Raw genomic sequence first — 21,430 nt, forward strand, 5'->3', positions numbered from 1 at the left:
CCCCCCAGCCTCCCACAGCCCACTGGAACAGTAATTCTGCACTGACTGCTCTTCCAATGGGACTCTGCTGGGGCTTGTATCCCCTTGCTCCCTAAAGAGGGAGAAGATAAGTAGACAGCTCTGATGGCTCAGGAGAACCCCCAGACCTTAAAGCCTTTGTTCCTTTGTAAAAAGGATTTGCGTTCTCAGGTCTTGGAATTTCAAAAGGTGGCTTTGTTCCTGTTACTTTATATTTTCTCATGCATTTAGTTTCTAAGGCAGGAGCACGGTAGGAATTTGAATGTCAAAAGATGCATAGGATTCATTCATATTTATAACCTGACTCTTAAGAAGAAAGAGTGAAAACAAGGATTGACTCCCTTGAAAAGGCACTGGAGAGCTAGACCCAGCTCTAGAACCCAGTGGCCTTGTCACCATCACCAAGGCCATTTTCCTTCAAGCCTTCACTTCTCACCTGTGAAGTGAAGGGATGAGGAGGTTGGGGCTCTCTTGCCTGGATTGATGGGGAGTCTCAAGGATTCATTCACAACCTTCCCACACGTGAAGGTACCTTTATGCAGGCCTATCCTGCCCCATATCCCAGCATCCTCCTCCACAGTCTTAAATTCTGTGATTCTAACTGTGCAGTTAGACCAGAGGGATGGCTTCTAATGTTCCATAGCACAGAAGAGTAACTATGGCTGACAACATTTGTATATTTCAAAATAGGTAGAAGAGAGGATTTTTTAAATATTCCCAACCCAAAGAAATGACAAATGTTGGAGGTGATGGATATGCCAATTACCCTGATAAGATCATTAAACATTGTGTACATGCATGGGAATGTCACATTGTGCTCCATATATATGTACAATTACTGTCAAATAAAAATGTTAAAAAGTCTTCTATTCTTATTCAAACCAATATATACTTACTGAGAGCGTCTGCCATGCTCACTGTCTGCTCTGGTGGGCACTGGGCACTGTGAAGCAAGCAAGAAAGAAACAGAAGACATTATTTCTTAATTCAAGGAAAACTAGTTGGAAGAGAGACCTGTTTGCATTAGTGCAGAGATTGCATAATAGATATATTTTTGAAGAAATGCTGTTTTGGTGTCCATGCGCTTTTCGGAATTCCAAATAAACCCACAAAACACTGCTTAGGGAAGTGCTGGGAGGAATGCTTTAATTAATCCACCGAAATGCTTTGAAATGGCAAATCAAGGGCCTCTTTGTAAATGGGGGGATCAGTGACTTGGAAAACAATTGATTCTCTTAAATGTTTGAAACATTTTTGTCATAGTTTCACAATATTAATTTGTCCTATTATAGAAGAGGGAAAACGGCCTAGAGACTTTCCAAAGGATCACATTTTCAGAATGATTGGAATCTAAAATCTGAACGAAAAGCAGAATTCCCTCTGCCTGAAATGCTTTTTACTGATTTCATGTCAAAATTTTAGCCGTCTTTGAAGGTTGAGCTCAAATATGACCTCATTTATAATAATGATTCCCTCCTGTAAGTCTGTGTGGCTGACCATCTGTCTGCCTTAGCGCCCTCTGCACCTCTTTCCTTGCATTATAGAAGTTTGTATACATGCCATCTTTTGCCCTGGTCTGGGCTCCCTGAGGTCAAGATCATGTCGAATTCACTTGCATCCTTAAGTATGCCCTTTAAGTATCAGAGTTCTGCACCCTGTTAAGTCAGTTAGGATATAGGTTCAGTTTTTCTAATGGAGACCCCAAATTATAATGCCTGAAACAAGTTAGAGATTTTTTTCTTGCTTACATTAAAAAAAAAAAAAAACTATAGAGAGACTAGGGTTAGTAGAGTAGCTCTAAAGTGCTGCTCTCCTCCGTCTCAGCTAATGCCAGTCTCCTTCACTAGATGGTTAGAGCAGCACCTGTGTTGTCTTACTCACCATTGTCTGTCACATCTGTCACACAACCGGACGGAGGATGCATGCTGTGAGCTATCAAGTGAGAAAGTCCTTGTAAACTGCTCCCGGTAATTATTATTTAAAAATAAGATATGGATATAAAACAGAACAGAAAGCAGGTGAAGGAAGTGGCAGTGAATCTTACCAGTCATCAAGGGGGAACTGAATTTGATTCTAAGCTTCTTGGAAACCAAGCAGAAAAAGAGAACAGTTTGGGTTACTGAAATTATTTTTTTCTAAAAAAGACAAAACTTGTGAAGTCCTTTGCAGAAGACAACTTCTTTTCTTGGGGTTTTATTTAAATGAAAATGTTGTTCGCTCCCAGGTTAGTGTTTAAGAATAATCAGATCTCTCCTAACTTGAGAGAGGGAAAAAAGAAAGGAAAAATGCAACCTCTTCCTGTCTCTGGCAAGTGGCCTACCTACCTCCATAGACTGCCTGACCCTCTCTCCACCTTCTCCCCCTCCCATGCAGGCTTTGGTTCTCTGCTTCTCACTTTGACTCTCACTTTTCTACCAGAGCTACTATCGTGAAAGTCTATATCAATGTGTCCTGCATCTACCTCTACTTTAGTCTTCATTGTGCTAGACATTTCCTTACCAGCCAATACACTTGACTTTGATTAGTTCATACCCCTTGATTCTGTTGTACTCACATCTAATGGTTTTCTTCCTGTGTTCCTAGATGCTCTTCGTCATTCTCTTTAAAGGCTGCTTAAACTCTAATCTTCTATCAATGTTGGCATTCCTCTGTTTTTAATTTTCTTCTTTGACCCTTTCTTTCTTTTAATTCTCTGGTAATGTCTCTCTCTCTCTCTCTAGGAAATGTTATGTATTCCTATGGCTTTAATTTATTCTCTGGATTCTGATAATGCCCAGTTGTAGATCTTTAGACTAGATTATTTACCTGAATTTTAAATCCATATATTTAAGCTCCTCCTAGATATACTACACAGCACCCTGAATTCTACATGCCTCAAGTATTTTCCCCTCTCCTAACCCTTTTATTCCCGTGATCCTCATGCCAGTGAAGGACTCTAGCTTCTACCCAAAAGGCTGGAACCTTGACATTTTTAAATGCTCCTTTGCTCTGAAACCTATCCCCTAAGTCTTTATCACTGAATCCTATTAACTCTACTTTCTAAATACCTCTAAAATCAGTCTGCTACTCCCTATTCTCAAATTTCACTACCTGAGTGTGGGCCCTTAGATTTCTACCACAGCTCTTAGCTGGGCCCCCTGCCCCAGGCTGGCCTTTCTTCAAGTTGATTTTTCCACAAAGCAGTCCAGGTGGTTGGTCAATTGGTCTACCTGTCTATCTATTCATCTTTCTCCCTCTCCCTCTTTTTATTTCTTTCTCTCTCCCTTCTCTTTCCTTCTCTTTTGGTGGTAGTAGGAATTGAACCCAGTGTCTTGCGCATGCTAGGCAAATACTCTATCACTGAGCTACATCCCCAATCCTTTTAATTTTGAGACATGGTCTCATTGAGTTGCCCAGGTTAGCTTTCAACTTGCCTTCCTCCTGCCTCAGCCTCCTCAGGAGCTGAGATTACAGCTGGAGCCTCTATGTGGGCCCAAGTGGTTATTTATAAAGCAATACTCTGAACTTGTATTGTCCTGCTTAAAAGTTAACAGTAGCTCTCCATAACATTCAGAATAAAATTCTGACTCCATAATGAGACTTAGCTGCCCTGTCTGACCTTGCTCCTACTTATCTTCCAGCCTTATCTCATTCTTCCTCCCAAACCCTGCTCCAAAACACTACACACCCTCCCATGAGCTGCTTCTGCTCTTGGTGGCACCTGGCTCTCTCCTGCCTCAGTGTCATTGTAAGTGTTCTCCCTATCCATCCACACTTCTCCTGGATTACTCTAATGACCTTTTCACTGTCACTTGAGAAATACTAAAAATATGTAATTCAACAAATATATACTGAACCCCCACTCCTCAATCACAGGCATTTGTGGCACAATAGCAAGCAAAAAATATGTGGTCTGTCCCCATGGTCCTTGTCAAAGGGGACTTCCTTGCCCGTCTAAGAATGTGTTGTCTTCTCATGGAACTCCATCTGTATTTCACAGGGCACTGTTTCCAGTTTTTTTCGGTGAGTTTTAAATCAGGGTCTAAATGGAGGTCAACAGACTTTTCCCATAAAGAGACAGATGACAGATGGTAAATATTTTGGCTTTTCAAGACATACAGTCACTGTCAGAATTACTCAGCTCTGTGGTTGTAGAGAGAAGGCAGGCATAGATAATATGTCAATGAATTGGCATGGCCGTGTGCCGATAAAATTTTATTTACAATAACACCTGGTGCACCAGGTTTGGCCTATTGGTCACAGTTTGCTGACCCTGAACCTAGGCATCTACCCTAGGATATTCTTTTGTATTGACAGTACTGGCATTGCATTTGATCTTGAAGCTTACCAATAAGGATTCGTTGGATAAATAAGTGAAAGGTAAAGAACAAAATATTCTATTCTTCTCCCTCTGTGGTCATGACTCCTTTGTCAATATGTGCTACACATTCATTCTGTACAGCCAGTGAAGACTGCTCCTCCTACCTGGGAAGATGGTTTTCATTTAAACATCTGTATAAGCAAATACTGTATCACAAATCTGGGTTTCTTTGGTGGTAGAGTTTTAAATCCTTTGTCATTGCCCTCAATCATTCCTTACAACACAATGTTTGCTCTCTTCCTAATTATGATCACTAAGCTTTTTATTATCTGGATATGATTCATGTGCTTATTACAGACTTCAGTTATTTCATTTGTGTGTATATAGATGTACAGGCACACCACAGAGATATTGCAGGTTTGGTTCCAGACCACCACGATAAAATCAATATTGGAATAAAGCAAGTCACATGAATTTTTTGGTTTCCCAGGACATATAAAAATTATGTTTACACTGTAGTATAATCTATTAAGTGTACAATAGCACATCATCATTATTTCACGTCTAAAAATGCACATACCTTAGTTAAAAATACTTTACTAGTAAAAAATGCTAATGATCATCTGCACCCTTGTAAATCATAACTATTTTGCTGGTGGAGGGTCTTGCCTTGATATCGATGACTGCTCATCGATCAACTGTGGCAATTTCTGAAAATAAGATAAAATCAAGTGATTCTTCCTTTCATAAAAGATTTCCCTACAGCATGTGATGTTGTTCATAGCACGTTTCAACAATGTTCACAAAATCTTCGCCATTTTTTCTGCTCATCCATATGAAGCAATTCCGTGCCTGTTAAAAGTGTTTTTATTATTATTATGAGATCACAACATTTCAATCACACCTTCAGGCTCCACTATTAATTTGCATTCTCCTGCCATTTCTACCACATCTGCAGTTACTTCCTTCTGTGAAGTCTCAAACTACTCAAATCCATCCACATAGATAGGAATGGACTTCTTCCAAACTCTAGCTAATATTTATTTATTTATTTATTTTTACTACCTCCTATGCATCGCAAATGTTCTTAGTGGAATCAAGAATGGTGAATCTTTTCTAGAATATTTTCCATTAATTTACCCAGCTGCATCAGATGTGCCTATAGCTTTTGTAGCTATATAGTCGTATGAAATAAATATCTTAAATAATAAGACTTGAAAGTCAGAATTACTCCTTGAGCTACAGAATGGATGTTGTGTTAGCAGGCATGAAAACAACATTAATCTCCCTGTACATCACCAACAGAGCTCTTGGGTAACTGGGTGAACTGTCAATGAGTAGTAATATTTTGAAAGGAGTCCTTTTTATTTTTCCTTCTGAGCAATAGTTCTCAACATCAGGTTTCAAGTCGTTATAAACCATACTGTAAACAAATGTCCTTATTTGTCTTTATTGTTCTATTTACAGAGCATAGGCAGAGTAGCTTTACTCTAATTCTTGAGGGTTCTAGGATTTTCAAAATGGTGACTGAGCATTGGCTTTAACATTATATCCCCAGCTGCACTAGCCCCTAACAAGGGGGTAAGCCTATCCTTTGAAGCTTCAAAGCCAGGCACTGCCTTCTCTTCTCTAGCTATGGAAGTCCAACGTAAGGCTGGACTTTAGCAATCCCCTTCCTCAATTCTCTCGGTTCAGCTTTTAAGTCAGCACTTGCTGCTTGCCCCTCACCTTCACGCTGTGGAGACAGTTTGTTTCCTTAAACCTCATGAACCAACCTCTGCTAGCTTCATACATTTCTTCTGCAGCTTCTCGCCTCTCTCAGCCTTCATGGAATTGAGGAGAGTGGGGGCCTTGCTCTGGATTAGGCTTTGGCTTAATGGAATGTGGTGGCTGTTGATTTTCCATCCAAACCACTAAAACTTTCTTCAAATCAGCAATGAGTCTGTTTCACTCTATTATCATTCATGTGTTTCCTGGGGTGACACTTTTTATTTCCTTCAAAAACTTTCCTTTTCCTTTACAACTTGTTTAACTGGCATAAGCAGCACAGCTTTGGGTCCATCTTGGCTTTGACAGATCTTCCTTCTAAGCGTAATCATTTGTAATTTTTTTTTTAATTTAAGGTGAGACCTATGCAACTCTTCCCTTTCACTTCAACATTTATGGGCCATTTTAAGGCTATTCATTGGCCTTATATAAATACTGTTGAGTTTTAGGAAAAGGGGCGGCTCAAGAAGCTGGGGGAGGGAGGTACAGCCAGTTGGTGGCAGTTGGGACACACACATTTTATCAATTAAGTTTGCACTTTTATGGGTGCAGTTTATGGCACTGCAAATATTTACAATAGCAAAATCAAAGATTGCTGGTCACAGGTCACCATAACATATATGATAACTATGAACAAGTTTGATATATTGAGAGAATCACCAGAAGGTGACAGAGACACAAAGTGAGAACGTACTCTTGGACACATGGTGCTGATAGATATGTTCAGTACAGGCCACCGCAAATTTCTAATTTGTGAACAATGCAAGATCTGAGAAGCACAATAAGGTGAAGGGTAATAAAACAAGGAACGCCTATAGTAATTCCTTTGTTCCACAAATATTTATTCAAACTTAACCTTAAAATCTTTCTGAAGCACATGGGATATTTAGAGAAAATTGTCAATTAAATCAATGTATAAAACACTTATCATGCATAGGGCACTGGGAGAGGTTTCAGGGTGCAGTAAAGACAAAGATAACTCAGATAAGGTATTGTCACTAAGGGGCTTACATTGTAGAAAAGTGAGAAAGTGAATAAGTGATTATAACATATTGATGAAAGTTGAAATTTCTTGGTGGGGGAGGAATCAGTACAATGTTCTAGAACTTTCATAGGAAGTAAAAATTATCTTCAGCCAAAGAGATCAAAGAAGTCTCCGAGGGAAGAGAATTTGACCTAGAAATTGAAAGGTAGGTATCTGGAATATTGGTAGAACGCTAAATGGCCTTGAAGACAGAAATGTATAGGCACACCACAAGTTACTAGAAAGCAAGTTTTAATGAAGCTACGACCAGGGACTGGCTGATAAAAGCGGAGCCAAATCCCTTCAAGAAGGTGCCAAGTCCATTCTGGTCTGGAATGCATTGATAATTGGGACATTATGCTCAGAGACTGCAAATTGACGTTCTGTCGTCATCCCCCTTGGAATAGAAACTCCAATCCTTTAAAGTAATTAGCACCAATTTGGAGCATGTGTGCAAAAATAAATCACCAGTGTCCAAAAACAGATGCATTAAGTTCAATGGTTACAAAGCAAAAGTTCTTTTTTAGCCCCACCTACGTAAACAAAATCAGAAGTAATTAGCATTTAAAAATAGCAGAGAGATAAGGAGAGTTCAATTCCCACTGGAAAATTATTACTTATATAAAAGTTCACAATGATGAGTGTCTTCCTGGTCTTAGTCATGTTATTTCAGTGGCTAAAGGATGGGCTTTCTTTCCTGAAGGTTAGGAGGGAGAACTGTGATTCTGTGCATGTCAAGGGTCAAGGGTCCAAGTTGAAATCTAAACGTCTGTGTCCTCTGCCAAACAAACAGGGGTCTTTGCTGTCTCTCCTCCCCTCATCACTGTCTCTCATTCCTTCCTCTTCAGGGGTCAGAAGACAATTTGCAGAATCTCGAGTTGCTGGCAGAATCTGCCCCTAGAAGCCTCTGTGTGAGGTTGTGTTGGTGTTTAATTATGAGATATCTACTGTTGAAAAGAGACTCAGCAACGCGCACTGAAGAAGGGTGGTGGGTGCCATGATTAGGATGTGTCTTGTCTCTAAAGGGCTTGTTTTGGAGGTTAGGTCCTCAGTGTGGCAGTGTCCAGGGAGTAGGACCTGCAAGTGGGAGAGAGGTTCTTAGTTCACTGGGGGCACTGACCTTGGGAGGGATTGAAGTAGTTCTCTTAGGATCTTGAGCTAGTTCTTGTGAATGTGACTTATTATAAAAGACTGAGTCTGATCCCCAAATCTTTCTGGCTTGCTGCCTGGCCATGTGATCTCTCCCCTCTCACAGGAGCTTCCACCACTCCCATTCTACCTGCTATGAGAGCTGAGGAAATGCTGGCACTATGCCCTTGAGTCTCCAGGACTATGAGATAAATAAACGTCTTTTGTTTATAAAGTAACCTGGACTTAGGCATTTTATTATAGTAACAGAATACAGACAAATATAGCAATTTCATGAGCTTATCAGTGCACACTTTGAAGTAGCCCTTGACACCTTTCTAGAACATGTTATATCTCAATCAAGGATTGAGTATTACTGTTGTATATGGTGTCAGAATGGGGAGACAAACTGCTGTGGAAATGCAGGTGAAGATGTGGGAGTGCACGGTGCCATGTAAGAGTACTGCCTGATAGTTCTACAGGACTCTGGGTGCCAGGTGTGTCAGTAATTTGCTACATGAACTTGGCTAAGTTGCTTGCTCTTTCTGGGTCTTTGTTCTCCCATCCTTAAAGTTAGGGACTGAATTGGCTCATCTTACTGCTACAGGATCCCATATAGTCTTTTTTTTTTTTAACGATTTTGAAGACATAACTCACGTCCTAGATTTGCTCTTTTTGTCCATTGACTTGGAAAGACATGGTGAGGGAATGTTGGGGGATGGACATATGTAGAACTCAACATTTTTCTATTCCTCATTTATAAAATACATGAAAAATATACTCCATATTTCCTTTCCCAAAATTTCACAAGTTTAGAAACACAGGATTGACATAGAGAACCCAGAAGGTCCTGATTGCAGTAGCATAACAGAACCCACCAAATCATAGTCATTCTGAGAAACAGACAGTGAAAGCTGATGTGATCTTGGAATAGAACTGAGGGCTAAATGGGAAGGGATTTCCTCAAAGTGGCGTGTTAAAGGCAGAACTATGATTCAAACCTCTTGATTCTAAATCCTCTTTCCACCGTGTCTTTCTTCCTCTGCCTTTAGAATGTCTAATCTTGAATTGGGGCTTCAAGATTGATTAAAATACATATATTTTAAATAAAAATATCAGTGGAGTTTTGCAACAGTATAGCATAGTTTAAATCTCTGACCATTAGTTTTTGTTCGGACTTCACTCAATTTTTATATTTTCCCCCCAAATCATTTATTGCCGTTGTTTCTTTTCCTAATAATGAATACCAGTCCTTCTGACTGCCCCTCAACACACACACACACACACACACACACATGCACACACACAGTTGGGATGTTTGTACAGAAACCTGAGACTCATCTCAAATATCTTCTTCTCTGGATATCTTCTCACTGGCCACAGTCAGTCTATATTCCTGGCACTTCATCAATTCTTTGCTTCACAATTACCCCAAGAGTTTCTATCTTTCCTACCTACAGACCCATCTCCTCTATTAAGATGTAAGCTCATCAGAAACTGGGAACATCTTTATATCCTTGTTATTAAGGCCTTAGTGCTGCTTAGGTATGTTTACTGGATAAATGAATAAATAAAAGAGCTTCGTTAGTATTCAGTGGTGCCCTCATAGCCCTGAGAGCCATGGCAAGATTAGCAGTGACTTTCCTTTCATTCTTTATGAGGAAGCAAGATGGTCAAAGAATGGGCCAGGGCTAGGGGTGTAGCTCAGCGGCAGAGCATTTGCCTCGAATGTGCAAGGCCCTAGGTTCAGTCCCTAGCACTTCCTTCCCACCTAAAGAAGGGCAGAGCTGTCTTGGTTCTGTCTGATCTGTCTTCATGGCTGTGATTTCATAGCATTCTTCATGACTACTCACGCATGGCCTAAGAACAGAGAGTGACCCTGTCCAGACTTAGGAGATGGGGGAAAGGGCAAGAAGACTACTCATAAACTTTGGGTTGCCAGTCTCAGCACGAGGGCATACCTAAGCCAACCCCCCCACTGACTTTGGCCAGGGTCCTAGATCTGTTCTCTGTGCATCAGCATGGGTCAACATGGCCTCTGGGAGGGAAAAGTGTCAAGGGTCAGGCACCAGGGGTGGTTCCTGAAACAGTGTTGACAAGAGTGGGAAACTGTAGCCTCTTTGCTCAGACACTTGGAGGCAGAAGGAAGGGGGAGCATAAACAAAAAGCCATCAAACTTCTGTCCAACGTTGCAGGCAGGAAAGCAGAGGGCTCTTGAATGTTGGTAAAAAGAGAAGTTGGCACCGTGATGGGGAGTGACAGAAAGTCCTTGTGGACAGGAAGGAGAGGTAGGTGTGGAGTGAGGGCAGAGGAATAAGAGGCAGAGACAGAAGGATTGAGAACTTATAGCTACGAGAGTACAGAGGAAGAGGGAGAGAAAGGAGAGAGGTTTTCTCATTTTAAATGAGAAAAGAGCAAAGTACAGACATCCAGAGAGAATATAGCTTAGGGTGGGAGTGAGAGAAAAATCTGGAGAGGAAAGAGAAGCAATGAGAGCAAGATGCAGGGCCACTTAGAGCTGGCCTGGTCTGCTCAGCTCAGAAAACTTTCTTTTGTAAGCCTGGCACAAAAAAGATCTGTGTGCAGGGGAAAATGTGCTGACTCCTGCCCAGGGCTTGTCAGAGGACAGAAACAGATCAATTAACCTGGGTGGGGCTCTCCTGACTGTGTTCAGTGCCTGGCCAGGCCAGGCCAGGCCAGGCCAAGGACTCTCACATGGTCACTAAGCTATTAAAGGGCCATTAGCTGCAGGTCAGGATTAGCCTCTTACCTTGAGAAAAACCCTCTTCCTGTGTGGTGAGGTAGCTCACCTCCACTGGCCTGACCACTACCTCTCTTTCAGGCCCAGCTCAGGACCTAGTTAGGTATCTCCCCTTGACTTAGAAAACGGGCCTTTTGGAACCTGAGTGGGCTTTGAGGAACTTCTAGAAGCCAGCACAGCCCACTACAGTTAATTGGTGGGTTGATTCTGGGCCATATTTGTGGGTGGAGCAGCAATCATTTGGAGAAGAATATTCCCATACAGCTTAGAGTACTAGATGCATACTATAGGGAGAAAGGTGTCAGCCCCTAGAAGACCTTTGAAACCAAAACTAGGTAGAAGCTGGCTTTAGAATTCACACATTCAATGTTTTCTCAACATTTTTTGAGCATCTACCATGCATGGGGCACTGTGCGGGAGGCTGGGGGTACAGAAAGAAGTAAACATGTTCAGTACTCTCTGGGGACAGCAAGGGCTCCCCAACTTAACAGAAGCACTTCAGGAGCTCAGAAGTGATGGTGGCTGATTCTGTTTTGAGGTTAGCAACATATCTGGGAAGGGCCCATTTGAGCATGGCCTTAAGGACTGAGTAGGATCCACCAGGGAAAGCAGAGAGAGCCCAGGCAAGGAGAGGCACAGATCAAAACCAACAGGTGTGAAAGTGCAGTTAGGCTCACCTGGAGGATGAACTGTCGAAGACAGGGAAGACCCCACAAGGTACATGGGTGGAATGGAAATGGGGGCCAGACAAGGACAGGCACATAAAGACTGAGACACCCAAGGTTTTGGTTAGAAGGAAACTTAGAAGATTACCTAGACGATTGATATTTAGAAAAAAATCAAACATTTGTGGGTGAAGTAGAATTTATTGACACATGCCTAGGACTGGGTGTGGCTGAAGGGGACATTATAATAAGGTTGACATCTCAAACTAATCATGTCATTCCTTTTCTCCATAAAAACCTGAATGTTCTGCCTTGTGTAGACCCTCCTGCCTTCTCAGTCCTTTTTCTCTTGCTTCTCTCCCATCTCCAGTCCTTGCCCGTCCCTCCCAGACTGCTCCAGGCCTGATGGAATCTCTGTGCTGGGTCTCCTCAGTCCTGGCCTTCAGTCTCATGTGGGTAGTGGTAGGTCCCTGGAGGACTAGAACCTCCTGTGCAGCCAGATCCATCTCCCTAAAAAGGCAGATGTTAGCTCATTTGTCACTGAAAAGTTCTAAAAGCACTAAGAAGTAAAAACCAGCCTTACCCAGTTCTTTTTTTACAAATTAGATGAAGTGAGAAGTAAAAGTTTTCTCCTTCAGTCTGTGAGCATTTATCCCTCAAGATGCTTTTCTAAGTTAAATCAAATTTATAACAGTGTATATGTGCATTAGAATCACATACCTATTTATAATAAATTATGACATACACATTAACTTTTCTATTTTAAAGTGTACTGTGGAAAAAATTACCAATTCTGTACCTTATTTACAGTCTAGTATTCCATAGACTAGAAATGTTGTCAGCTACTTTTCCGTTGATAGACATTTATGATGATTTCACTTGTTTGCCTTTACAAATGATGCTGTCATAAACATCTTTATACACCTTTCCATTATCTCTATAGAATGGATTTTCTAGAGGTTAGATTGTTAAATAAAGAGAATGTACATTTTAAATCTTATTTGGAATCACATCATTCTCTCTTTTTTTTTTAAAGATTGTATTGGTTTAATTCAAATGTATGATACGTCAAGATCATTGAATTGTCATGTGTAACTAATTAAAACAAAACAAACAAACAAAAAAAGATTATACTGGTTTATACTCTAAACAGCAATTGCATGAGGTTCCTCTTCCACAATCGCCCTCTTGCCCTGGTACTGCCTCATCACACAACAGGTGAGGAAATGGCAAAGTTAGTTGTCTAATAGCACACAACTACATATTGGCAATGCTGGGACCAAGATTCCAGGTCTGCTGTCACTATACAATAAGGCAATGCATGTGGAATATTAAGAACCATGCCTAGCACCAAGCAAGGGCTCAATAAATGTTCATTATCGCTACTATGGAAGTACACTGCTCAAATTGAGGCCTGTTACAAGTTTTAGGAACTGGATTAGTGTGAATGATGAATTGGAGAGGAGAGAGAGCAGAGGCAAGGAGGCTTCAGGTAGGTTTCCCAGTCTGGATAAGGTCCCTTCTTTTTGTTCTCTTGCCACTCTCCCTGACTCCTTGCAACCTCAAATTTGGCGCTGATTAATTGTCCACCACAATACTTTCTCTGGAGGATAAAAAAGTGAGAGTGTGCTCTTTGCCATCAGGGACTGGAGACTGCAGGCTAAAGTGCTGCAGTCACCTTCAGAAGTCCAAGAGGAATTTAAAATGATATACTTCCGAGGCTACAGATCACTCACGTGGTTGTTTTATACCTGAAGGGTCTCAAGGAAAAAGAGCCAGTTATTACTTATTAATTATATTGTGATTCTCTTCAATTAGGTCAGAAACTCCTTAAGGGAGGGCCTCTAACTTTTTTTTTTTTATCATCCCCTCCAATGTGAACTAGTGTGTTGAGGCACATGCTGTACAAATTCAATATGCACAAGGTGGGAAAAAGTTCAGGGTCTGGTTTTTGGTGTGATTTGAGGAAGTCACTCCCTTTAGAGTTGTGCCTTCTAGAAATCAATTGATTAAATTACCACGTGATGACTTCAGTCAGTTCCACCTTTGCAAAGTGATGAACTGTCCTTAGAACTGTCTCTTGGCCAGAAAAAAATGCTGGCCTCCCTGCTGCACAGCCCGTCAGAGCATCCGCACAGTCTTCAGCTGCAAGTTGTGGATCGGGGTAGGCCAGAGAAAAGTGCCTGGAGAAATGGGATTCTAGAAGGTAAGAGCCACTGGAAGAACTTGGCCCCAGAGCCGAGGACTTCTCAATCAATATGCATGACTTTCAGAATTCCTATTTTAATCAGCGAAACGGAAATGAAATTCCCAATGTAGCTTTTAGTTCAAAAAAATAAATTACAAGTGGTATATGATATTCATGCATACCATTTCCTCTGAAATTCTTTTTAAGAATTGAAGAAAATAACCATATAACATACTGGAAAGAACACTAGCCTAGGAGTCCAGAGATTTAGTTTCATGCCCTAAATTTATCACCTGGTAGCTGTGTGATCAAAAGCAGTCAGTTCCCCCGTCCTTACCTCATTTCACTTATATATAAAGTGAGAGAATTGATGGTATGTAAGCTCCTCTCAACCCCAATAAAAGTTGAGTGGATAATTCCCTGGGTAGTGTCAAAGACTCCTGCATTTATCCATCCATCCTCTCCACAAATATTTAGTCAGTTCCTACTTGGACAGTGTGCATGTGATGTGAGCCCTTCTGCTCTGAGTCGAAAGAGTGACGGTATCATCCTCCTCATCGTTCCCTCCTTTCTGCTTCTAGCATCTCACTCATCACATCCTTATGCAGTTCGCGCTTCACTTGTTTCTCTTCGACCAGACTGAGCAATTCGTTGGCAGAAATCTGATAAAGTCAAGCCATCCTTGAATATCAGACACCTTGAGGGGCTTCCTACTGCCTTAAGGGAGAATTCCAAACTTTTGTACTGGGCTGGATGCTATCTTTCCTATAAACTCTGCTAATGAACTCATCTTTAATCTCACCCTCTTCCTCTCAGCCCTACTCACACCTAAAATGTCACCCTTCAGCCACACCACACAGTGACCTCACCCGGTGCCTTTGAAGGTCCTCCTCCCCTGCCTGCCTAAAGGGTCTGGTCTGCTTTTCAAGCTCTAGTTCAAATTCTTTCATTCCTCAGAACATTTGCAGAGAACCAGATCCACCCCTTTAGAATTAATTTTCACCTGTTCCCCAGATCTTCCCTGCAGTGAAGTTCAAACACGTGCTGGATCTTCAGTGCAGGGGTTTTGTGAGCCTTTCTGTCTATTTGCTACACTGTGAGGTTCTGGGGAGAATTGTCCATGTCTTGGATTTTTGATCCTCCACAGCACAGAGATCTTCATGCTTAACACTTAAGGTCACTCTGCACTGAGCAGTTACCATAATGCCATAATACCAGCATGGGCCTTATGATACTCCACATTCACTCATACAATGAAATGCAGACAAGTAAACCACCCAAGGCAACCCCAGTAATAGGACAAAGCCTTGAACCTCTTAAGACTGGTCTACACTGCTTCCCTACAAGGGGCCACGCTGTGTGCTGAGTGGTTTGGTAGCTATTCAGAGAAGAGGTTTGCAGGAAGCCATCCATGAAAATCTCATGAGTATCTTCTGTCGGCATGAAGCCAGGGAGATTTTAGGGTTAACCTTGGGAACTATCCGTGGCTCTCCCATGCAATAGATTGCCCAAGGCATGGGACCTTTATCTTCACTCTGCTAGGATGATCTCTCATGGTTGCTTTGGAGATGGACTTAACCCGTCAGGAACTGGACAGCCCACCTTTAATCTTTTTTGGAGAAGAATATCTATGGAAGGCCTTTGATGTCCCCCTGATATAAATAAAGCAAGCACAGCCTCCATTTTGCCAGAGTATAGAAGCTCGATCTGTGTGATTGGCCTATCCATCCCGCCCCCACTTCTTGAAATTATTTTCTGTGTCCTGTGGTTTTTTTTTTTCGTCGTTTTATTCTTTTTAGCTTTTATTTCTTAGCCAGTCCATTCCACCGAGTGGAACCCCATTTCCATCGCCTGCGCGGGATGCAGGCGCGAGAGGTTGAAGATGTACTTAACAAAAGTTTCCTGATTAGCTAGGGACATTTCAGAAGTGTTTGGAAGGAGCTGGCATCTGATCTGATCCCTGAGGACGAAGTGGGAATTTGACAAAGAACAAGTTCAGGGTGTACTTGAGAGATGAGAGAGATGAGTCCCCCACCAAGTGAAGAAAGGATGTCTGCGAGGAGATATGAGAGTCGCTTCTCCAGCTAGACTGTGAGTAGATGAGGACAGGAGACACTTGGTCCTGCTTCGGGCTGTATCTCCATTGCCCATGGCCATGGAGCGCATGCTAGATAAATATATTGTAGAAATTAATCTGCTCAATAGATGCTACCTAAGTGTGTGTGTGTGTGTGTGTGTGTGTGTGTGTAATTTTAAACTCACTCTTGGCCTAGAATGCTGAATACCCTGCTTTATGAAGGCTTGAAAAGCCCAAGCCAAAACTTTTAAAGCCTGAAAGTGAAACCTCCAGTCCCTAGAAAGTTTCACTGACCAACCCAGTTTCACTGACTGGCTGAGTAAAAAAAATAAACCAACAGAACCAGCTATGAAAAATCAAATAAGAAAAAAAAAATCTTTCAGTTCCAAGAAACTTAGTTATTTTCAGTAATGTGCCTCTTGCAAGGAAACTTGAGGGCTCTGATGAGGTCAGTTTCATTTCCAGTAGAGAGCTTTTACCTTCTATCTCCTTCTTGAGAGAGGAAAGGTCCCTCTGACCTGGCAGCAGTGCCACAGGCCTGGGGCTGAAGATGTCAGGGGAACTGGGGCCAATAAGGTTCTTCTCATGCCATACTGGGTTGTCCCATGTTTTGTCTTAGAATAAGCTATAAGCAAGTCTATGCCAGTGAACATAACTCAGATCACAACATTTGTTGAACCAGTGAGTCAGAAAATGGCTCAAGGCAGAGCTGACCAGCGGGGAGTTAAGCATGATGAAGTAGAAAACGTCGTCAGCTCGCGGCAGGAACATGGGCCTTCTCCTTCTCTACTACATAGTAGCTGGGTGACCCTCAGCCTCAATCTCTCTTTCCAGCTCTAACATATTTGGCAGCTTCTGGTAGGAGGAGAAAAGAGCTTGCAAAACACTGATAGATGTTATTTTATTTTATTTTATTTTTTAAAGAGATGCTTGTGAAAGACTCTATGTGCAAGGAAATCTGGGAATGGGATTTTTTTTCTTTACCCCAACCCAGGTTTCCCAATTTTGGCACTCTGGACATTTTGGGTTTTGTTATGGGGACTATTTATTGTAGGATGCTTTGCAACATCACTGACATATACCCACTAGTACCAGTGGCATCAACTCCCTTCTCTAATATGTCTCCAGACATTGCCAGATGGTCCCGGGGGACAAAATCACCGCCAGTTGAGAACTGCAGCTCCTCAATTGCATTCCCACCCAAAACTGATGGATTCCTTAGAATAAGAGAGCTGAGAGTTACAGTAGGAAGTGATAGAAAGCTGGCACAGAGGATCCCTCCATTCGTGTGACCTAAGGATGGGGAACTCAGAGAAGTTAGAAGTACTTGAGGCCTGAAGGCAGGAAACCAGCATTGAAGTCTCTGCATTATCACTGGCTGTGTGAGCTTCATTATCCCACTTAACTTCTCTGATCCTCAGGGTCCTCATGAAGCTAAAAAATGCCATACCTCTCCTCCATGAACTAACTTCCTCCCATCCTTCTTCATGTTCACATGCACACTCCCACAAGGTTGTTAGGAGGATTAAAAGAAATGCATGTGAAGGATGCTGTAAATTAAAAGTGTAGGGCAAGTGCATGCTATTAGCTATCACTCTAAAGATTTATTTTTTCCCCCAGAAAAGCAAAGAAAAGGAACTTCTATTCCTGGATTTTTTTTTTTTTTGTCAGCAGTGGTAATGGTGACCTCACAGGTACCACCACAGCAGTAATGAAAACAAGCCATGAGCCACCCTCTGGGAGTACCGCACAGTGATAGCTGCCAGATTGAATTCTACTAGGCTGGAGTTAGTTGGCATTCTCTAGTATACACAGAAGCCCCTTCAAAGAAGCTACCATAGCGTTGGGCAAAGGCAAGAATATCCCATTTTGCCATTCACACACATTGAAGAACTTGGCCCTATGCTGCCTCTCTTCCTCAAGGCCACCAACGTAACCTGGAAGATGTCCCTGTGACACTTGTCTCCAGCAGAGACCTTTGGAACTAAGGAAGGCTGCTAAAGTCCTGATGGTTTCCTCAGGCCAAGGGTGGGTGTCTCTTCTAAAGCCTCAGACCAGGCCCAGATCAGGCTGGGTCCTCTGACGTGAACCACACGGTAGAGTCCTGGGAATGTTCACACCTACTTAACATCCTAGCAAACAGAAGAGACACCTGGTGATAGTCCAGGAAACTCAGCTCAAAATCAACCTGGATTTTTTTGGAAAATTCTAAGACCAAAGGGTCAGATTCAGGTTAGAAGAAATAACATCCCTGATGCTTGTAAATGCTTTGAGTTATGGACTACTTTCTCATCCTTCGAGGAGAGTATCCAATAGTGGTCAAGTCACTCTTTCTGAACCCTGGGTGCACACTCTGGCCCTGGTCCTCACTTGTTCTGTGTCTGTGGGCAGCCAGTAGGTGCTGTGTAAATGTCAGCAGCTCTGCTCGGTGTGCTGCTTGGTCCTCACAGCGAGCCTGGAGGTTGGGGGAAGGTCACCTTCACATTGTAGGTGTAGAATCTGAACTTCAGACAAGAGCATCCCCATACAGCACACCCACATCCCTTTGCTCTACCCGTCCTTTTAGGTCACTCTTGTTTCTCTCTCTGTTATCTAAATGCCAATCTGTCCCTCGAAGTCTGTTCAAATGCTACCTCCTCAATGAATTCTGCCTCCAGAGTAGAATGAATCTCAGCTTCCTCTAAGCCCCATAGCACTTTGTTGGTGTCTCTATTACATGGTGACACTCACTTGGGCCACAGTAGGCAAGAAAAGGCCCAAGATAAAGACATAATACACATCAGAGTATGATCAAGGCCAGAGAGAGAAGCCAGGTGCAGTTCAAAGGAAGGAAATCTTGCTCTGTGTTTCTCCTGACAGTCATAACATGTCTGGGTACCTTTGAAAGCCCTCACCTCTTCTGGCTTGAATCAAAACTAACTCCATCTATTCCGGGTCCCTTCCCACACTGAGCATCCAGGGAAGGAACTGCGTGACTTCACCTCCACATCCCCCTCACTATGTGGCCCACTGAGGGGCCAAAGTTTGCAGGGGTTTTAAAAAGGCGTCTGATACTGAACTGAGAAGACTTTGTTGCTGGCGGGTGATGGTGACGGATGATGGTGATGGTGACGAAGATGATGTTGATAACAGGGAGGTTATCTGAACCGAAACCCAGCCGTCACGAAGGGCGATGTGCTCACCGTGTTTCACTATGACTGAGTGAACGACAAGAGCGCAGCGAATCAGACCTAGAAACGGAGCCCACTCACTGCAACCTGAAAAGAAACTGGGAAATGGAAAAGANAAAACCCGTGAACATGTCATTTTGCATGGCAATTAAAGTTGCAGATAGAATTGAGCTTCCTGCAGCTAATTTTAAAATGGGAAAATCTGTGGATTATCTGCGTGTCTCAGTGTAATTACAAAGGTCTGTAAACAGGGAAGAGAAGAGTCAGACCCAGAGTGGTGGCCTTTTGAGAAAGACTCTCTCTGCCGTTACCAGCTTTGAAGATGAGGGAAGGGGCCCATAAGCCAAGGAATACAGGCATCCTTTGCATTCTAGAAAATATAAGAACATTGATGGTCTCCTATAACTTCCTGGATTTTAGCAGTGTGAGACCCATGTCAGACTTCTGACCTCCAGTACTGTAGGATGATAAAGTTGTGTTGTTACAGCAGCAATTGGAAACCCATACAGCTACTATGTCAGACTGGGTACCTAGAACTGAGGGGGCATTCCTACAACATGTACTTTGTGCTTTGTATTCATCTTCAGGGTCCCACTAGGGAAACTAAAGCCACTTCAACTATCTAAACAGTTTCGTTCAGGTAATTGGCTATAAGATATTTGAAGAAGTTGAGAAGCCAACCCAGACATTAGCAAGAGCAGAAGTTGCTACTCCAGTTGCTAGACTATGCCAGATGGACAAAAAGAGGAGGTCATTCTATTGGAGTCCAGAGGCCAGGGTCACCTAGTGGAAACTGGACCATGGTGGGCCTCTTCAGCAGGAGCTAGAACCACGGCGACCATAGAGCCTGGCTGGAGAATCTTGCTGAAGAAGAAAGGAAGAGAAAAATATATGTAACTTCTCCCTTCCTTCTACCTCCAGGGTCCTGCCAATGCTTCCCACACTGCCCAGCTGGAAGTCAGCTGATGTAGAAGCCAGGATGTTCAGGGATCAGCCCCTCTGCAAGGCCCAGCAGAACTGGGGAGAATAGTGAGTGGGCTAATGGATCTGAAGATGGAGGCACCTCTCTCTTTTCTGCACTGACCACCACAAATCTTGAAACACAATGGAATGTTTAAAATTTATAGTCTTAACGTGAGTTCTAGAACCTTCCATGGTCTGGCCCTTCGCTGACTCCTCTGCCTTCATCCTATGTTCTCCCTTCATTCACAGCACTACCATGCTGACCTTTTGCTGTGGCATCAACATGTCAAAGAAGTCCCTTCTTGAGGGTCCTGTACCTGTCTCAGCCTCTGCATAATTCCTCTTCCCCTGCTTCTGTCTTAACTGATAACTGTTCCCTATCTCCCTTCCAGAATGACTGTGGCTTGGTCAGATGACCCTTTTCACCATCTAGAATAGGTCTCCCTCACCTACATCAACATCATCCCCCATTGTCTTTTCTTCATATTCTCTGAAATGATCTTGGTTGTGTGCTTACATATGTAGCAAAATCTTCCCTAGACCGTAAGCTTCTTGTGAGTAGGGCTATTGCCTTGTGACTTGCCAGGTCCTTATAAGCAGCATCTATTAGATGTTTACCAAAATCTATTTCTTTTTGAAAACAAAACAGGGCTTATTTCAGATGCCTTTGTAGTTAAGTGTGACTGAGTTTTAGCTAATGGAACATGAGTGGAAATACATGGTGCAGCGGCCAGGTCTGATGGTGGAAACCATCCAAGCACACTCCTGCAAGTTTTCCCCTCCTGCCAGATAATGTCAAAGCCCTAGGGAACAGTGGAGGCACAAGATGAAAGAAACTGGGCTTTTGAATGACTAAGTGCAAGAGAGTTGTCCCAGCAACCTACATACCCATCCAGGACTGTTATGTGCACAAGAAGGAAGTTCTATGTTGACTCATTACACTAACCTACCCTAGAGAAAACAGTTCCCTATGCCAAGAATAGTACTGGGTCGGTAATTGGCTCTAAATGAATAGTAATTGGATATTAGACACTTAATAATGAGGTGTTCGGTGACGGAGAGTCTTTTCCCACCCTTAGTCCTCCTCTACCAGTTCCCTAAGGACAGGGAAGAATTCACCTTTATATACTCGATGCCTCCCATAGTACCTAAACCTGGGTCAATCCTCAACAGACATGGGCTGCGGGGTTGCTAGGCAGTATTAGGGGAACAGTGACTGACAGAGCCGTGTCTAAACCATGTGTCTTAGCTGCTCTATACTGGCATTCTATACTGTTGGGACTACACGTTTGTGCAGCTCAGCTCTTTAGAGTTTACACAGGGCTTTTCGCTTCATCCTGCTTCATGACAACTCTGAAAGGTAATTATT

General features: G+C 42.6%; 1 long non-coding RNA gene across 6 annotated transcripts in view; it reads left to right on the top strand.

Annotated features, from left to right (window-relative positions):
• Positions 1–21,430, top strand: part of LOC107154366 — a 126,578-nt gene that overhangs the window by 36,620 nt on the left and 68,528 nt on the right. The window contains exon 4 of one of the 6 annotated variants that reach the window (XR_001505055.2): positions 7,958–8,476. The exons of the other annotated variants lie outside the window; for them this stretch is intronic. This is a non-coding gene — a long non-coding RNA (uncharacterized LOC107154366). Of the gene's footprint in view, positions 1–7,957; positions 8,477–21,430 lie in introns of those variants that run through there. 6 annotated transcript variants of the gene reach the window in all.

This window comes from Marmota marmota, unplaced genomic scaffold (assembly GCF_001458135.2).
Source record: "Marmota marmota marmota unplaced genomic scaffold, marMar, whole genome shotgun sequence".
Taxonomy (NCBI): Eukaryota; Metazoa; Chordata; class Mammalia; order Rodentia; family Sciuridae; genus Marmota; species Marmota marmota.